Source organism: Lycium ferocissimum, chromosome 4 (assembly GCF_029784015.1).
Source record: "Lycium ferocissimum isolate CSIRO_LF1 chromosome 4, AGI_CSIRO_Lferr_CH_V1, whole genome shotgun sequence".
Lineage (NCBI taxonomy): Eukaryota > Viridiplantae > Streptophyta > Magnoliopsida > Solanales > Solanaceae > Lycium > Lycium ferocissimum.
The window spans coordinates 75,281,445-75,299,359 of record NC_081345.1 but is presented as its reverse complement, the minus strand read 5'-3'; positions in this window follow the sequence as shown (position 1 = coordinate 75,299,359).

The window sequence follows — 17,915 nt, the reverse complement described above, 5'->3', positions numbered from 1 at the left end:
TGCATTCGATTATTAACCCAAAACCATTCAAACAACATTCAAGCACGCTTCCAACAATTCGCACAATTTTTCAAACAATCCAAACATTATTCCAATTTACCCGAAATTGCCCCCAAACCCGAGAGCAACACTACTCACATTCCTTTCTTCCAATCTCATGAATTACACTAATAATCCATGCATTAACAATGCCATTCTCTTAAGTACAAAATTTTACATTAACGTACCATGACTTCCAAAACAGTCCGCAACCATCACAACATTAACTTAGATCATCCAAAAGCTCATTATTGATATAGAATGCGCAACGACAACAACTAAGGCATTAAGTAACATTCACTCATTCCTTGGCACCAACATGGCCTATATTTGGCCATCTTCATACACACACATATATGTAATTCCCATTCATTCAACACACTACAACAACAAGGAAACATGCTACATATAATTCAATCTCTCAATTCTACATAACATTGCATATGCACGGCCACAAGCCATGCATATTCCATGTTCACGGTTTGGCTCCCAACACCTAGACTTTCATGAATTTCATTCATATTTACATACTACGACATGCCCACACCATTCACAACACATAAAAGAGAATTAATTCTTACCTTTTCTTCTTCACTTCACACGTTAGCTAAGGCTTCCAAGAGTGAAAACGGATAACTTGATGATTCAAACAACGACTCCACGTTAATAAGCACCCTTGAATTAGTTGTTTTGCTAGAAGAACCAATTTTTTTGATGGAAGCTCCTTGGTCTTGAAATTTCTCTCTATGGCCGAATTCTCCTCTCTTTCTCTTCTCCTTATTTTCTTGATTTTTCTAGAAATAAAATGAAGAGAAAGATGACTTAGTCATCTTTTAAATTCCATATAAAATAAATTCCATGTGGCCAAGGCCCACAACTAAGGTGGCCGGCCACTTTAGCCCCTTAATTTCCATAATACACAAGTTTTCTTAATTCATTTTTGGCCCCAAATGTTTCCTTTATACTTTCATGCTACTAAGGTCATACACCCCTTATATTTTTAAAACAAAATCGTGATTAAAATCCCGACTTCATGTCCCAAAATAGTCTTGTTCCTAACTTGTCATAATTCACTCATATTGTCCCGCTGCTCAAAATACGGGATATAACATCTTTGTCTTCAGCGGTGAGTTGCTCAAAAGTCGAGGAAGTGAAATTATGGTTTCGCAAGAATGTTTTTGCTCGAAGTGTAATCGGTATGGGGAAGTTTCGGTTTTGTCAAGTTATTATGATAGTTGGGTGGCACGAGTGTATCTATAGTAAATCAAAGGTTTCGTAATGGCAGAGTATGGATGTCGATGTATGGAAACACATGTAACCTTGGGGAGGATCATCTAATTCGACAAGAGGATAATGACCGTATTATAACGATGAAGAGAAGTGAGGATAAGGACGTAAGGGACAACTCATGTGTTAAGGCGTGAGGAAGTAAGATTTCTTATGGTATTAAGGTAAGAGTGCTTCATTTTCCTATGGGATAGAGGCATAAGGAAGAGAAATTGGGATGGATCAATCTCCGTTATATGAAGGAAACGATTGGTATCTGACGTGCTCATTAGGATAAGGTAGCCAGATGTGCGAGGGTGGATGTCATATAAGGTTGTGAAACGTTAACTTGGGATTCATTATGATAAAATTATAGTAGTGGAGTAATAGCTAGTGGTTTGAGGGTTCCTTCAAGAAATGACTATCTGTTGAAGGTTAGGTGGAAAGGTTATTTGTGATGAGTGGAACTTAAGGGAATCAACAGCTATGACTCTCCAATAAAGGGTGTGGCCGTATGGCTATGGTGTTTCGAGGTTAGTGATAAAAATGAGATCGTTTGAACTAAGAGCTTGTTGGTTGGAGAGTTATGTAGTTATTTTTGATGTAGAGTACAGGTAAGGGCTCATAGATGAGTTGGTATGTTCGATTAAGTCGTACACTAATGGGAATAACTCGAGCGCTGGACAGAGGTAAAGTTTTTATTTCTTAGGAATTAGCGGGTGTTGCATCAAGTCTTGGATAAGATTTGTGGGCATATTATATAAAGGTCAATGCATGAAGAGTTCTATAATTACCGGTATCGTGACTTTGTGGAGCTGACTGAAAGAGAGGATTAATCGCGCTATTGTTAGAGGTGTTCAGTTCGGCAAAGTAAGGCAAGAGGTGGTCTTCACGGGAAAGCATCATTCAAGGACCCTTGACTGAGGAGTAGGTCAGTAAGGACATTTGAAATGGTAGATCAATGATGGGTTTGAGCTAATTCAAGTTGTGACGAGCATTTCAGGAATTAAGTTAAGGATTAGCAGTACCAGTTGATACAAGGAAAGGCGAGTTCACTATACAGTGTTGGGTATCGATGTTGAGTCAGTAAACTCATGAAACAGGTTAGAAGAAGGGTTCTTCAGTTAATGGATTTTTAGCAAGGGTACTTCGAGAAGTTATATGAGGACGGTAGTAGGACTATGTGCGTAGTAATTAAGGATTATGGATCAATTCAGTGGTGGTTGAGGCATTGCGTCGACAATGATGTATTCTTGTTGGGATAACAAGAGTGGGTTGGTAGTTTTCTAGCACAGAGGCTTTATGAAGAATTGTATATGTGGTGCAATGGGTATAGAGGAGAAATAAGTTTGGGAAGTCAGGTGAAATTGTCACGACCCAGCTCCGTGGGCCGTGACTGGTGCCCTACTCAGGCACCCGAACGGACTTACAAATCAAAACATCAAAATACCACATGATCGGATTTAACAGACATTATTCGTACCGATAATCGAAAATTGACATCATACAAATGCTGTCCTAAGCGGTCGCCCGTGTCAAACATCACATCGGAATCAAGGTTGGCGGAATGTACATCGCCCAGACACACTCATGCAAACAGATGGGCCATATCGGCCATAGTAGCAACGGGCCGCTTAGGGACGCAAATCAGAATCATATACAAACAAACCGGGACCACATACGAACAGACTGGACCCACGACCCACAAACATGACTACAGGCCTCTACAAACAGAACAGACATACGAGCATATGACGGGACAGGGCCCCGCCGTACCCAGACAGTAGCAAATATACAGAATATCCAAAGCAGAGCATATATATACCAATGTGGGCCCCGGATCGAGGGGAGCACTCCAAGGTAGCAGAATAGGTAACCTAAACCGGGGAATCACCCAACCGAGCGCCTGTACCTGCGCGGCATGAAACGCAGCCCCACGAGAAAGGGGGTCGACGGAAAAAGTACCGAGTATGTAAAGCGAGTAAGGTACGGTAATCCAAATCATAACCGGAGTCGAGGATACAAAAACAAATACAAAAGTAACGGACCAAACCTCGTGCGGAACGCGAATATACAAAATGCAAACGTAAATCATGCATAAGGCTCGGGGAACGTGGTCACCCCCCGACGCCGGTGCCACAACACATCATACCCGAGAAGTTTTCAAATCTCCGTACATCTCCGAACACATCATAATATCACACACATCAAATCATCATAACGAATCGATCGATGCCATATCACATCATAACGCCATAAACGGTAACCGGCCCTATGGCGAGGTCTCGAAACCGTAACACATCATCGTCGAATATGTCGCAAAGCGCACGATCACAAAGCCGGCCCGGTACCGCGAACGAAATCATCATAGTCGGCACGAGCGAGAGTAGTGCGAAATCATATGCATTTTAAAAGTAAATTCCAAAACTCGGCACATAATTTCATATACGGACACATTAGGAGCGTAAAAGCCCAAAATGAGTATCGAATTAATCGAATTTAATATACAAAAGTCGCGGACTTTTAAATTATCAATTTTTCTCAAAACACATCGTAGATCATTTTCAGAAGGATTTTAGCATCATTCGTAGTAACGAACTTTCAAATATCATTATCGGACATTTCAAACGGACCTTATCGTCATAGACAAACACTTTTGTTTCATATCGTACGAAAATGGGCCAAACAAACCAAATAAGGGAAGTCTCGGGACTTACGGGCCCACCTCGGGTCAAGTCGAGGCGGCAGACATAAATTGCAAACATTTGGCTCCATAAAGTTATCCGTGGAAGTTTCGGAGTGATTCGGAGCCATTTACAAAAGATACGGGGGTTTATATACTCTTATGTCCAAAGATAAGCATTATGAATCAATTACGCTGAATGAATAGTAGCCAAAATCAAAATCGGATTTCTAGGAGCAGAATTAGTCCCGAGGTTCCGTTTTCAGCCTAGTAGGTCTAGGACATGCCATATGAAGAAAAGGTGAGCTTTACATACCTTACGGACGTCTTATGCTCGCTTAATCTCCAATCCCGTTTCGTCAAAAATCTGCAAATGGTCATCTTTACGCGATTACTATTCATGAGAGTTGACATTTCAATCTTGGTTTCTATTTGGCTACCGAAATTTCGGCATTTCCCCTATAAATACGACACCCCCGAGATTCAACTCACCAAAACAACCAACAACAACCCAACAACAACATCAATAACATTAGCAATCACAACATAACACAACTAGTCAACTTTCCGACCTAATGCAATAGTTTCCATTCCGACTTCACACTTCCAACTTCATGTCAACGTTCTCATATTTATTTACTAATCCAAAACCATTCAAATACACTTCGGAGACATTTCATACCATTTCCATAAAATATTCACAAAATATACTAAATATGCAAATGTTTCCATCAAAGCCATAATGCATCCAAACTTTTAATTTCTCAACATAAATTTCCATAACACATTTTTTGTCTTCCAACCTCATTTACAATGATCACTATTAGCATCTTACAACCTCAATTCTTATAATTACATAAACTATATAAAATCGCATACTTTCCGACAACAACTTAACACAGCAAGTTCTTCATGTCAACTAGAGCCATTAACCTTTCATTTTCATCACAAGACTCCAACAACACAATTAACATACCAAATAATTTGATTCATGTCCTCCCCTTCATCTTGATACACACGGCCCATACACACATATTCACAACACACAAAATTTTCATACTTTTTCATATACTTCATAAGACTATAATAACATGATCAACTTACTAAACAAATTCAACCATTTTTCTCCACCAATTCAACATCACACGGCCACACATACTTACACACACCACACGGCCTCATGCACACACAACACAATTTCCATAATTCCCATTCCATTCCAATCATTATAACGTATAAATTCACTCCATAATCATAAAACATAAGAATCTTACCTTTTCTTGAAATTTCAGCTTTCCACAAACGGAGTCCTTTCTCCAAACCACTTATGCCACGTCGAGGAGCGCCTTGAACTTGTCAAGAACTCAAGAAGAAAGAGATTTATGGATCAAAGTTGATGAACTTGCAATTTTTTTTTTTTTTTATTCCATTCGGCCGAATGGCCTTGCTCTCACTTTCTCTTGATTTTTCTTTTTTTTTCTTGAATGTTCCATGCATAATAATCCCTTATATAATTGATCATCACATGTTAGTCACATAATTTAATTAATCATGGACTTGGGCTAATAATTTGGCCATGGCCGGCCACCTTTAAATGTTGGGCCTCACTTTTCTCTTTTTTTTTTTTTAGCCCAATTGGTTAAAATTCTTATTTTGTAATTCCCGAAACTAATTTTCGAGATTCCAATTTTGCCCTTGGCCTTCCTCCGAATTTCCACACTAATATTTTTCATGCACAACACACACATGCCTTAATTCCAATCAACATATGACCTTATTCTTGCAAATCACCATTATGTCCAAATTTCCCGAATGTGCAAAAACACGAGATATAACAGAAATAAGGGAACTGTCGGTTGTTCGAGTGCTTGAAATACTACTATCTCCAGGATTGACTCGGGTATTTGGCAGGATGTCATGACCCAACCCGCCATGACTGGCACCCACACTAACTCCTAGTGGGCGAACCAATACATAAGTCATCTATTCATTTAAGTCTGTTTTTTTATTGGCATAATCCATCAGTTATTACTCATTCAAGCATAAGATAATCAAATAAGTCATGCCATAAAAATAGTGAAGTAAATGCGGAAGTTCTAACTATTACAAAATCCCCAAAATCCGAAAGTCACCGTACAAGGACTCTAACCTAAAACATGTCTACGGAATGAAATCTGTCTAACAAATAACTAAAAATGTCTGGAGTAGAAGTAGACATCATAAAAGAAGATCTTCGGGCGGCCCGGCATGTATAAAAGCTCACCCTAAATCTGTCAGCAACGGCCTCAATGCTAGATGTGAGGACGGGTAGCAGTCTCTGTGTCACAATCTGCACTCAAAAGAATACGGCAAGGTAGTATTAGTACAAACACTGTGTACTTGTAGATGTCATAGGCCGACTAAGATTAGTATCATGCATATCTCATAAATCAATAGAAAAAATAGCCAACCAACAGACATGAAATAAATAAACCACAACAAGTCAACCACGGATGATCAACACTCATGTCACCCAAAATATCAAGAAGTCAAATCAACAGGAACCATAACCGGGAATAATTCTACCACAATAACCATACTCACTGTACACACACGCTAGCTGATGTCATTGCTTAGTGGTCATGACCTGCAGGGGACCTATGGTGTCCATGTATCACTCGTTCCGGATACTCATCGGATTCGAGCATAAACCTACACTTTGGAAAGAACTTCGGACGCAAGCCATATCAATATATCTCCTATTTTCGGAACGAACCTTGGGCCATGAGCCCATAATCTAGGTCACATTTGTGCCTTTCCATATGTCTATACATAACAGTAATTGTTACCCTCTCATTCTCAAAGCTCGAACCATTAGTCTATATCACAACTTCACCGAGAAGGTCATATTAACTTCTCACCACAAGAACATCAACTGTAGATTCAACACATATGAATAGGGTCACGAAGCCTACACAGTCACTCAATCAATCACATATAGGAGTTCGAACACACAATATCATGCATGAAGACTAGACATGCTTTCTCTTATAGAATTCACAACACATACAATCAACTAATCAAAGTATAACTTAAGTAGACTGTAACCTACCTCAAATGCAGAGTTGGAACAACGTGAATCACTCCGCTACAACTTTTTCCTTCCTTAATGCCTCGGAACGCTCAAAGTCTAGAAATAGAAGGCTCAATGAGTCACAAATTACTCTAGTCACAAATACCAATTCAAGATTACCCTTCCCTTTACCCCATTCCAATGGGCGAATAGTTTTCTAGGTGTAAAACAACCTAACAAAGGCCTTAGAAATCACTAGTCATGAAACTATAATAATCTTACATCAACATTCCAACTACAAGCAGTTTCCATGGTCAAGCTACCTTTTTTATGGAACCCAAGGTCTCAATTTACGTAGTTCATGGCTCTAAAGGTGCAATTCATGATTAAGAGGAGTTAACCCAAGCCATTAGATGATAAATAAGGGATAACAATCATAACCCATCAAGTATAGAAGGTTTATTAATTTCTAGGGTTATTATTACTAATTTCACCATTGAAAACCCATAAAAGGAATGATAATCATGAAGATGATACAGAATGATTGAAGGGGATGAATGAGACTTACCTCTCAAGAGTATTATTGCCCTAGCTTGGAATTTCACCGTAGGTGCTTGTAGGGAACTGTGTTAGAGTTTTATGAATAAAGAATGTGGGACTAAGTCTTTTTAAAACGGGCTACTATTTTTCGTCGACCGCTACAGCGGTCATTTCACAACTGCAGTGGTCTCGCTATAGCGGCCAAGTGCCCGTTATAGCGGACCAAGAGAAATACGCCCATCGCTATAATGAGCCATATACTGCTATGGCGGCATCGCCCGCCACAGTGGACACAAGGAGAGTGGTTGATAGCTGGCGACGATGGATTCACCACTACAGCAGTACCACCACAGCGGTACAACCTCCGCCACAGCGGTGCCAATTGGGCAGTGAGCTCGACTTTTTGCCTAGTTTTCCGTCCTTTCACTCAACATTTCATCGGAGGCCTCACAAACACAAACAAAACATGAACATAGACATAAAAATATCATATGAATCCACCTATGACCTCGGAATTTCCAATGGAGTTCTAACTTCCTACGCCACCCCCCGATTGACTCAATCAAAGTAAAACAACAATCACAAACAAGTTAAGTTTTGGCTCTTAGGATTACACAATCTAGTTTATATTAGCTCATTCTACCCTTGGAAAGGTTCTATTTGGTGGGGGTGATCCTACATTTCCTATAACGATCGGAAGGGTCATTACACCAGTTACTAATTAAAACACCGTTCGTTCCCGAACTGACAAGGATGAGGAATCTATAAAAGTTACCTGACTTGGCGAAAAGCTGAGGATACTTGCTACGCATATCAGATTCTATTTTCCAAGTAGCTTCCTCCACCGGACGATCCTTCCATTGAACTTTTACGGAGGCTATTTCCTTAGACCTCAACTTGCGAACATCCCTATCTAAGATAGCAACAGGCTCTTCCTCATAAGTCATATTCTCGTCTAGCAAAATCAAATCCTAACGGATTATGTACAAACCATCGCTGTGGTACCTCTTCAACATCGAAACATGAAATACCCGATAAACGCCTGATAGACTATGAGGTAGAGCAAACTTGTAAGCTACCTCCCCCATCCGCTTGAGGATTTCAAATAGCCCAATGTACCTCGGGCTAAGCTTGCCCTTGTTCCCAAACATCATCACACCCTTCATGGGTGAGACATTCAACAACACTTGCTCTCTCTCTCCAAACTCAAGATCTCGGACTTTATGGTCTGCATATTCCTTCTGCCTACTCTGTGCTGCCAGAAGCTTGTCTTGAATCACCTTCATCTTCTCTAGAGACTCTCTTAGAAGATAGGTACCCTAAGGTCTCAACTCGAATGCATCAAACCATCCAATAGGAGACCTATACCTCCTTCCATACAACACCTCAAATAGGTCCATATCAATACTCAAGTGGTAGCTATTATTGTATGCGAATTTGGCCAAAGGCAAGAATTGATCCCAATGTCCACCAAAGTCTATCACACAAGCACAAAGCATATCTTCAAGAACCTGAATAGTCCGCTCAGACTGCCCATCAGTCTGAGGGTGGAAAGCTGTGCTAAGGTCCAACTTTGTACCCAACTCCTCATACAAACGCTCCCAAAACCTGGATGTGAACGTTGTGCCTCTGTCAGACAGAATGGAGATAGGAACTCCGTGAAGCCTAAGCACCTCACGAATGTAGATTTTAGGCAATTTCTCCGCATCATAAGTTATCTTCACCGAAATAAAGTGGGCAGACTTAGTCAACCTGTCAACAATAACCCAGATGGAATCGAACTTCCCTAGCGTCTTCGGAAGACCAACCACAAAATCCATGGCTATTCTTTCCCACTTCCACTGAGGAATGGGCATCCTCTGAAGTGTACCCCCAGGTTTCTGATGTTCATACTTCACCTGTTGGAAATTTAGCTACTGAGCAACAAACTCTACTATATCACGCTTCATCCTAGTCCACCAGTAATGTTGTCTCAAATCGTGATACATCTTAGTAGCGCCAGGATGAATAGAATACCTTGAACTATGAGCTCTATCAGAATGGTCTTGATCAAATCGCCCACACGCGGCACACTTACTCGCCCTTTAATTCGCAGCACCCCTTCTTTGTCAATCACGGCCTCCTTGGCCTCACCACGCAACACCTTATCATGTATTTTACACAACTTAGCATCTTCAAACTGCTTAGCCATGATTTGCTCTAAAAACGATGACCGAGCCTCAACACAAGCGAACACCTGCCTGTGCTAGAAATATCCAGCCTCATAAGACTATTAGCCAAAGTCTGAACCTCCCTAGCTAACGGACGCTCCAAAGAAATCAAACGAGCTAAACTTCCCATACTAGTCTACTTCCTGCTCAATGCGTCAGCCACTACATTTGCCTTATCAGGATGATACAGAATGGTGATGTCATGATCTTGCAGCAGTTCAATCCACCTTTGTTGCCTCGAGTTTAGATCCCTCTGAGTGAACACATGCTGCAAACTGTGATGGTCTGTGTATACCTCACAATGAAGACCATACAAGTTGTGCCTCTAGATTTTCAACGCAAACACCACCACTGCCAACTCTTAATCTTGAGTAAGATAGTTCTTTTCATACACTTTCAACTGCCGAGAAGCATAAGAAATCACCTTATTTTCCTGCATCAAAATAGTACCTAAACCAGAACATGAAGTATCACAATAAACAACAAAATTTCTTGCCCTCCACGGGCAATGCTAGAATTGGTGCTGTAGTTAGCAAAGTCTTAAGCTTTTGAAAGCTCTCCTCACACTTATCGGACCACTGAAATGGTATCTCTTTCTGACTCAAGCGAATCAAATGAGAAGCAATAGAGGCAAACCCTTTCACAAACCGACGATAGTAGCTAGCCAGACCTACGAAACTACGGATCTCGATGACTGATATGGGCCTAGCCCATTCCCTGATTGCCTGAATTTTCTGAGCATCTACCATAATACCCTCCTTCGAAATGACGTGCCCCAGGAAGGACACAGAAGATAACCAAAATTCACACTTGGAGAATTTAGCATACAGCTCCTTCTCCTACAATACCCCAAGAGTAATCCTCAAATGTTTCACATGCTCCTCCTTACTTCTAGAGTGCACCAGGTTATTATCAATGACCACGATCACAAAAGAGTCTAGAAAGGGCTTAAACACACTGTTCATTAAGTCCATGAACGCAACTAGGACATTAGTGAGCCCGAAGGACATAACCAAGAACTCATAGTGTCCATACCTGGTCCGAAAAGCTGTCTTAGGAACATCCTCCGCCCTAATCTTCAATTGTTGATAGCCTGACCTTAGGTCAATTTTAGAGAACACAGAAGCTCCCTGTAACTGATCAAACAAGTCATCAATACGGGGAATGGGATACTTATTTCGGACAGTTATCTTATTCAGTTGACGGCAGTCAATACATATACGCATAGACCCATCATTCTTCTTAACAAAAAACACAGGAGCACCCAAAGGAGAGGCACTCAGGTGAATAAAATACTTGCTCAAAAGATCTTACAACTGCTCTTTCAATTCCCGAAGTTCAGTTGGCGCCATCCTATAAGGTGGAATAGAGATAGGACGAGTCCCTGGGTCTAAATCAATTCTAAAGTCAATGTCACAATCAGGTGGCATACTAGGCAAGTCCGTGGGGAACACATTTTCAAACTTGCGTACTACTGGAACCGAATCAATAGCTAGAGTATCTGCACTGGTGTCACGAATATGTGCCAAATAATCTAGGAGACCCTTCTCTACTAGCTTCCTAGCACGAACGAAGGATATAACTTTCTTAGGGAGGGAACGAAGATTACCCTTTCACTCAAGTCTAGGTGCCCCTGACATAGCCAAGGTAACAGTCTTAGAGTGACAATAAAGAATGGCATAATGCGGGGACAACCAACTCATGCCCAAAATAACATCGAAATCTACCATATCTAGGATCATCAAATCTGCCCAAGAACTATATCCCATAAAAGTAATCGTACAAGAAGGGTAGACGCTATCCACCACCACAGAATCCCCAACCGGAGTAGATACATAAATAGGGGCATCAAGGGTATCATACATCATATCTAGACCCATAGCAAAATATGTAGAAACATAAGAAAAAGTAGAGCCTAGATCAAATAAAATAGAAGCCATCCGGTCATAGACTGAGATAGTACCTATGATAACAGCATAGGAGGCCTCAGCCTCGGTTTTACCTGGGAAAGCGTACAATGACTGCGCCCTCCTATAGCCTTGAACCACTGCGATTACCATTACCAGTCTGAGCCCCACCCCCGCCGGGCTGCTGTCTGCCTCTACTTGCCTGAGGATCACCTCGGTTAGGCTGGGTACTACCCCTACTCGCGGTGTGGCTACCTTGCCCTATCGGTGCGTGATCCTTACCTCCTCTATCTAGTGCAAACGGAGCTCGAGGAGCCTGATACTGAGTCCTCTATCCACCTTGTCTGAGTCTGTGGCAATACCTCTTAATCTGCCCTATCTCACCATACTCGTAACATGCACGGTCCAGCGTAGGTTGCACTAAACGAAAAAGGTTCGATGAAGCAAGATAGCCTCCATGCCGACCGTAAGCCTGATAATTTGCCCCTGATGGGCCCCCAGCTGACACCTGCATCGCGGACAAAACCCGACGCTTTGAATATACCTGCGAACTCTGACCCCTCGAGAAGGAGTTGCTAAAAATCCCACCCCTTCAGGCCTTCTTCTCTACCTGCTTCGCATGACGTTCCTACTAAATGCCCTCAACAACATCGACATGTTCCACTACCTTCTAGAATGAAGCCCAGTGGCTACAAGCTGAAGAGCTAATAGCTGAAGTCCAGTGTTCAATCCCTTCACGAACCGCCTAATCCTCTCCCTCTCAGTAGGCAGCAACTGAAGAGTATAGCGGGACAAGGAATGGAAACGAGACTCGTACATAGGAACAGACCAGTTCCCCTGATCAAAATTAGTGAACTCATCCTTCCTTTTGTCCCTCAGAGTACGCGGAACATACTTATCCAAGAACACCTAATAGAACTGAACCCAAGTCAACGGAGGAGACCTAGCTGGCCTGCACTCCACATATGCCCTCCACCATAGCTTTACATCACCCAAGAACTGGAAGGTCACAAACTCTACCTCATACTTATCCACAACCCCCATCTTATGGAGCCTCTCATGACAATCTATAATGAACTCGTATGCATCCTCTGACTCAGTATCATAGAACATAGGAAGCTTCATTTTAGTGAACCTCCAAAATAGATCATGCTCCTCACCAGTCATTACCGACCCTGCAACTGTCCTTGCTAAGGCCTCAAAACTCGAAACCTTATCCTAATGAGGTGCCACTACTGCAGCATGCTTAATGCCCAGAGCCTGTACTCTATCCGGACCTGAGGCTACTACTCCTGCACCCCTACCTGCTGGAACGGCTGGTATAGCCCCGGCCTGTGTCAAGCCATGCAACCAATTTAGCACCTGTGCCATAGCATCTGGTATACCCTGAGCGCGCCTATAGCTCCTGGCGGAACTGGTACTTTCGCTGGCTGAGCTGGTGCGGCTGTATCTCCCACTGCCTCATTAGGAACTACTGGAGGAACGGGGTCAACTACTGCGACTCCGCCCCCAGCTGAGGCCGCCCCTCTACTAACTCCTCTACCTCTACTTCTACCTCTGGCTACTGCCGCGTGTGTTCTCCCTATTAGCGAGAGAATGAAGGACGGTTAGATACTAATTTGAATCATCAGATACCAATTGGAATCAAGTAGCATGAAAGAAAGAAAGAAAAGGGAATTTTCCAGTTGTCCAGTAGCCTCTCAAAGATAAGTACAGACATCTCTGTACCGATCCGCAAGACTCTACTAGACATGTCCTTGTACTACAAGATCGACGAACCTAAAGCTCTGATACCAACTTGGTCATGACCCAACCCGCTTGACTGGCACCCACACTAACTCCTAGCAGGCGAACCAATACATAAGTTATCTGTTCATTCAATTCCATTTTTATATTGGCAAAATCCATCAGTTATTACTCATTCTAGCATAGAATAATCAAATAAGTCATGCCATAAAAATAGTGAAGTAAATGCGGAAGTTCTAACTATTATAAAATCCCTAAAATTCAAAAGTCACCATACAAGGACTCTAATCTAAAACATGTCTCTAATCTAAAACATGTCTACGGAATGAAATCTATCTAACAAATAATTAAAAATGTCTTGAGTAGAAGTAGAAATCATGTTAAGATCCAAGGCCTGGCATCGATAAAAGCTCACCCTAAATCTTTTAGCAACAGCCTCAACGCTAGATGTGAGTACGGGTAGCAGTCTCTGTGTCACAATCTGCACTTAAAAGAATGCAGCAAGGTAGAATCAGTACAAACACTTTGTACCGGTAGATATCATAGGCCGACTAAGATTAGTATCATGAATATCTCATAAATAAATAGAATAAACAGCCAGCCAACAGACATGAAATAAATAAACCACAACAAGTCAAACACGGTTGATCAACACTCATGTCACCCAAAATATCAAGAAATCAAATCAACGGGAACCACAACCGGGAATAAGTCTACCACATGAACCATACTCACTGTACATGTACACATGCTAAGTGATGCCATTGCTTAGTAGTCATGACCTACAGGGGAACCATGGTGTCCATGTACCACTCATTCCGGATACTCATCAGACCCGAGCACAAACCTCTGCTCTGAAAAGAACCTCGGATGCGGGCCACATCAATGTATCTCTCAATTTTGGAACGAACCTCAGACCACGAGCCCATAATTTATGTCACATTTGTGACTTTCCATATGTCTATACATAACAGTATTTCTTACCCTCTGATTCTCAATGCTCGAACCATCAGTCTATATCACAACTTCACCGAGAAGGTCATATTAACTTCTTATCACAACAACATCAACTGTAGATTCAACACATCTGAACAGGGGCACGAAGCCTACACAGTCACTTAATCAATCACATATAGGAGTTCTAACACACAATATCATGCATGAAGACTAGACATGCTTTCTGCTATAGAATTCACAGCACATACAATTAACTAATCAAATTCTAACTCAAGTAGACCGTAAACTATCTCAACCGCAAAGCTAGAACAATGCAAATCACTCTGCTACAACTTTTCCCTTCCTTAATGCCTCGGAAGTATAGAAATAGAAGGCTCATAAATTACTCTAGTCACAAATACCAATTCAAGATTACCTTTCCCTTTACCCCATTCCAATGGGCGAATAGTTTTCTAGGTGTAAAACAAGCTAACAAAGGCCGTAGAAATCACTAGTCATCAAACTATACCAATTTTACACGAACATTCCAACTACAAGCAGTTTCCATGGTTACGCTACCATTTTTATGGAACCCTAGGTCTCAATTTACTTAGTTCATGGCTCTAAAAGTGCAATTCATGATTAATAGGAGTTAACCCAAGCCATTAGATGATAAATAAGTGATAACAATCGTAACCTATCAAGTATAGAAGGTTTATTAATTTCTAGGGTTATTATTACTAATTTCACCATTGAAAACCCATAAAAGGAATGAGAATCATGAAGATGATACGGAATGATTGAAGGGGAGGAATGAGACTTACCTTTCAAGAGTATTCTTACCCTAGCTTGGAATTTCGCCCTAGGTGCTTGTGGGGAACTGTGTTGGAGTTTTATGAATAAAGAATGTGGGACTAAGTCTTTTAAAATGGGCTACTATTTTTCGCCGACCGCTACAACAGTCATTTCACAGCTGTCGCGGTCCCGCTATAGCGGCCAAGTGCCCACTATAGCGGACCAAGAGAAATACGCTCGTCGCCATAGCGGCCCATTGACCACCACAACGGACACATGGAGAGTTGTTGACCGCTGGCGACGATGGACTTATCGAACACGTTAGCACCGGCCACAAGCCAGCACGACCGCCCCGCCCTGGTGCAAATTGGGGCCGAGCTTGACTTTTTGCCCGCCTTTTCTACCCTTTCACTCAACATGTCATCCGAGGCCTCACAAACACACAAAAAAAACATCCACATAGACGTAAATACATCATGCAAATCCACCCATGGCCTCGGAATTTCAAACGGAGTTCTAACTTCCTACGTCACCCCCCGATGGACTCAATCAAACTAAAGCAACAATCACAAACAAGTCAAGTTTCAGCTCTTAAGCTTACACAATCGAGTTGCTATTAGCTCGTTCTACCCTTGAAAAGGTTCTATTTGGTGGGGTGATCCTACATTTCCCATAACAACTAGAAGCGTCGTTACACATGACTTATGACTTTGCGGTATACTTTCGAGTGGGTTTGAGTGATGGTCAGTCGGTGCTGGCGAATGTGATCTTAATGGAATAAAGAAATTAAAGAATTAAGATAAAAGTATAGTTTATCGATAATCGATATGAATAAGGTACATCTTCGGGGTTACTTGGGTCATGTATGGATTGTGGTATTGTTGTCTTGCATCTTTCAGATGAGGTGTGATCGTTAAGTAAGCTTAAAGAAGGAAGTCAATAGAAATGGACTAAGTGTTATGATGAAGTTTCGTTAGATTTCGTGATCAGCGACTTGTGAGAAGTAAATTTTAGGTGACCGACATATTACTATTTATGGAAAGGTGTCTTGCGTTGTACCAAGATGGGTTATTTCGTAGCACTCTTCGATGGTTGAGCTAGAGTTTCCTAACATGGGGAATTTGATGTTTTTAGAGCATGGTTCTTCGGTACTAAGTTGATGATTGGATCGAATTCAGCCTTTGGAGTTGAGGTGATAGCACAAGATTGATTATTCAGGAGAAAAGGATTAGAATTGGTCAACATATATGTGTGATAGGACTACGATTTGTTTCATAAAGGTTGGACTCAGTTGGGGTGACCATTGGGATATTCGGGGAGTTATACATTTCCGGATCAGAATTGTTTAATTTGAGCTGGGAGACTATGTTTATATTACCACAAGGACGTAGGGTTTTTCTAGTAAATCACCTTCATGGGGTCGATGGATTTCAGTTCAGGATTTAGGTATGGCGTTGTTACCATTGGTCCATCGAAGTTTGCACGAGGTTAACGATATGTTATCGATGGCAACTATTCGTGCAATTCTAATGGTTTACACTCGCATTGGGTGTATATCGATATGAGGTATAAATGGTTAGCGGGAAGTCTTTAGCGTGGATTCGCTGATTTCCTACGGATTTGGGTCGACAAAGTAATCGGTAGGTATGCATATAGTTTTGTGATTTGATAATTTAGGAAGGATTGGACAATGGGTTTTGACTAAGTTGTTCCAACTTCGGGTACTCCTTGCCTGTGGAGGCTCCCTTGAGGTTATGATGGAGATTCCTTGGTTTCTCATCTGTTTCAGTTTGAGAACGAATGATTGATTGATTGGTATCTAATGTAACGACCCGTCTGGTCATTTTGAGTTTTTAAGCTTCTTTTCCCCAAGATAGCTCTTCCCATAGTTGCATCTCAGGGTATTTGACTTGCTTACAAAATTTGAAATCAAATAGGTGTCATCTAGTTTACCTTGGGAGAAGGCTTCACATTGGAAATTCTGGCATTTAATAATTGGGATAGATTGTTTATTATGGGAAAATGTGCTCTTATTGTCTATCTGGGGACTCCGTTAGATTTGAAATATCATTTATGATCTGTAGAAATTGAGGGGGCTAATTTTAGAGTTTGTTTTGATGGTTCTTGTCAATTAAGTGGATATTAGCATTAAATATGCCTATTTATGGTGAAAAGATGGTCTCGGAAAGAAATCAGACGCGAATTCAAAATTTGTTGTTTCCGTTAACTTCGTATTGAAGTTTATGATTTGTGGGAATGTGGGGCGATATTTAATACGCTCAAATTACACCTTTTATTAGCATAAAGAGGACAATGTCAAATATAGTAACCCAACAAGGTTGGGGTCGTTTAGGTCTAATGTCTTACTCCGATGATTTTGTAGAAAGTTGGTTTTTTTTATGACTAATGGCTACCTAATGTATTTGGATTGTAATGTATGGTGAAAGAAACCAAGGTTGTGTCCCCGTCAGATAAAGTATATGATCATGGGTATTGATCTTGATATACTTCTAATGGATCGTTGTATGAATGTACTTAACCTTTATATGAATCTCTACTATTTCCCAATAAATAAAGATTATTTCCTTCTATGATTTTTCCAAATACAAGAAAGTTGATATGAAGAACGGTTAATTATGCCAAGTAAATTCTTCTTATTCCTAAGCGAATTTATTAAACAAAGTTTAAAGCTTTGAGTTCTGTTATTTATTCTTACCCAACCCTAAGTACTTTCCCAAGTT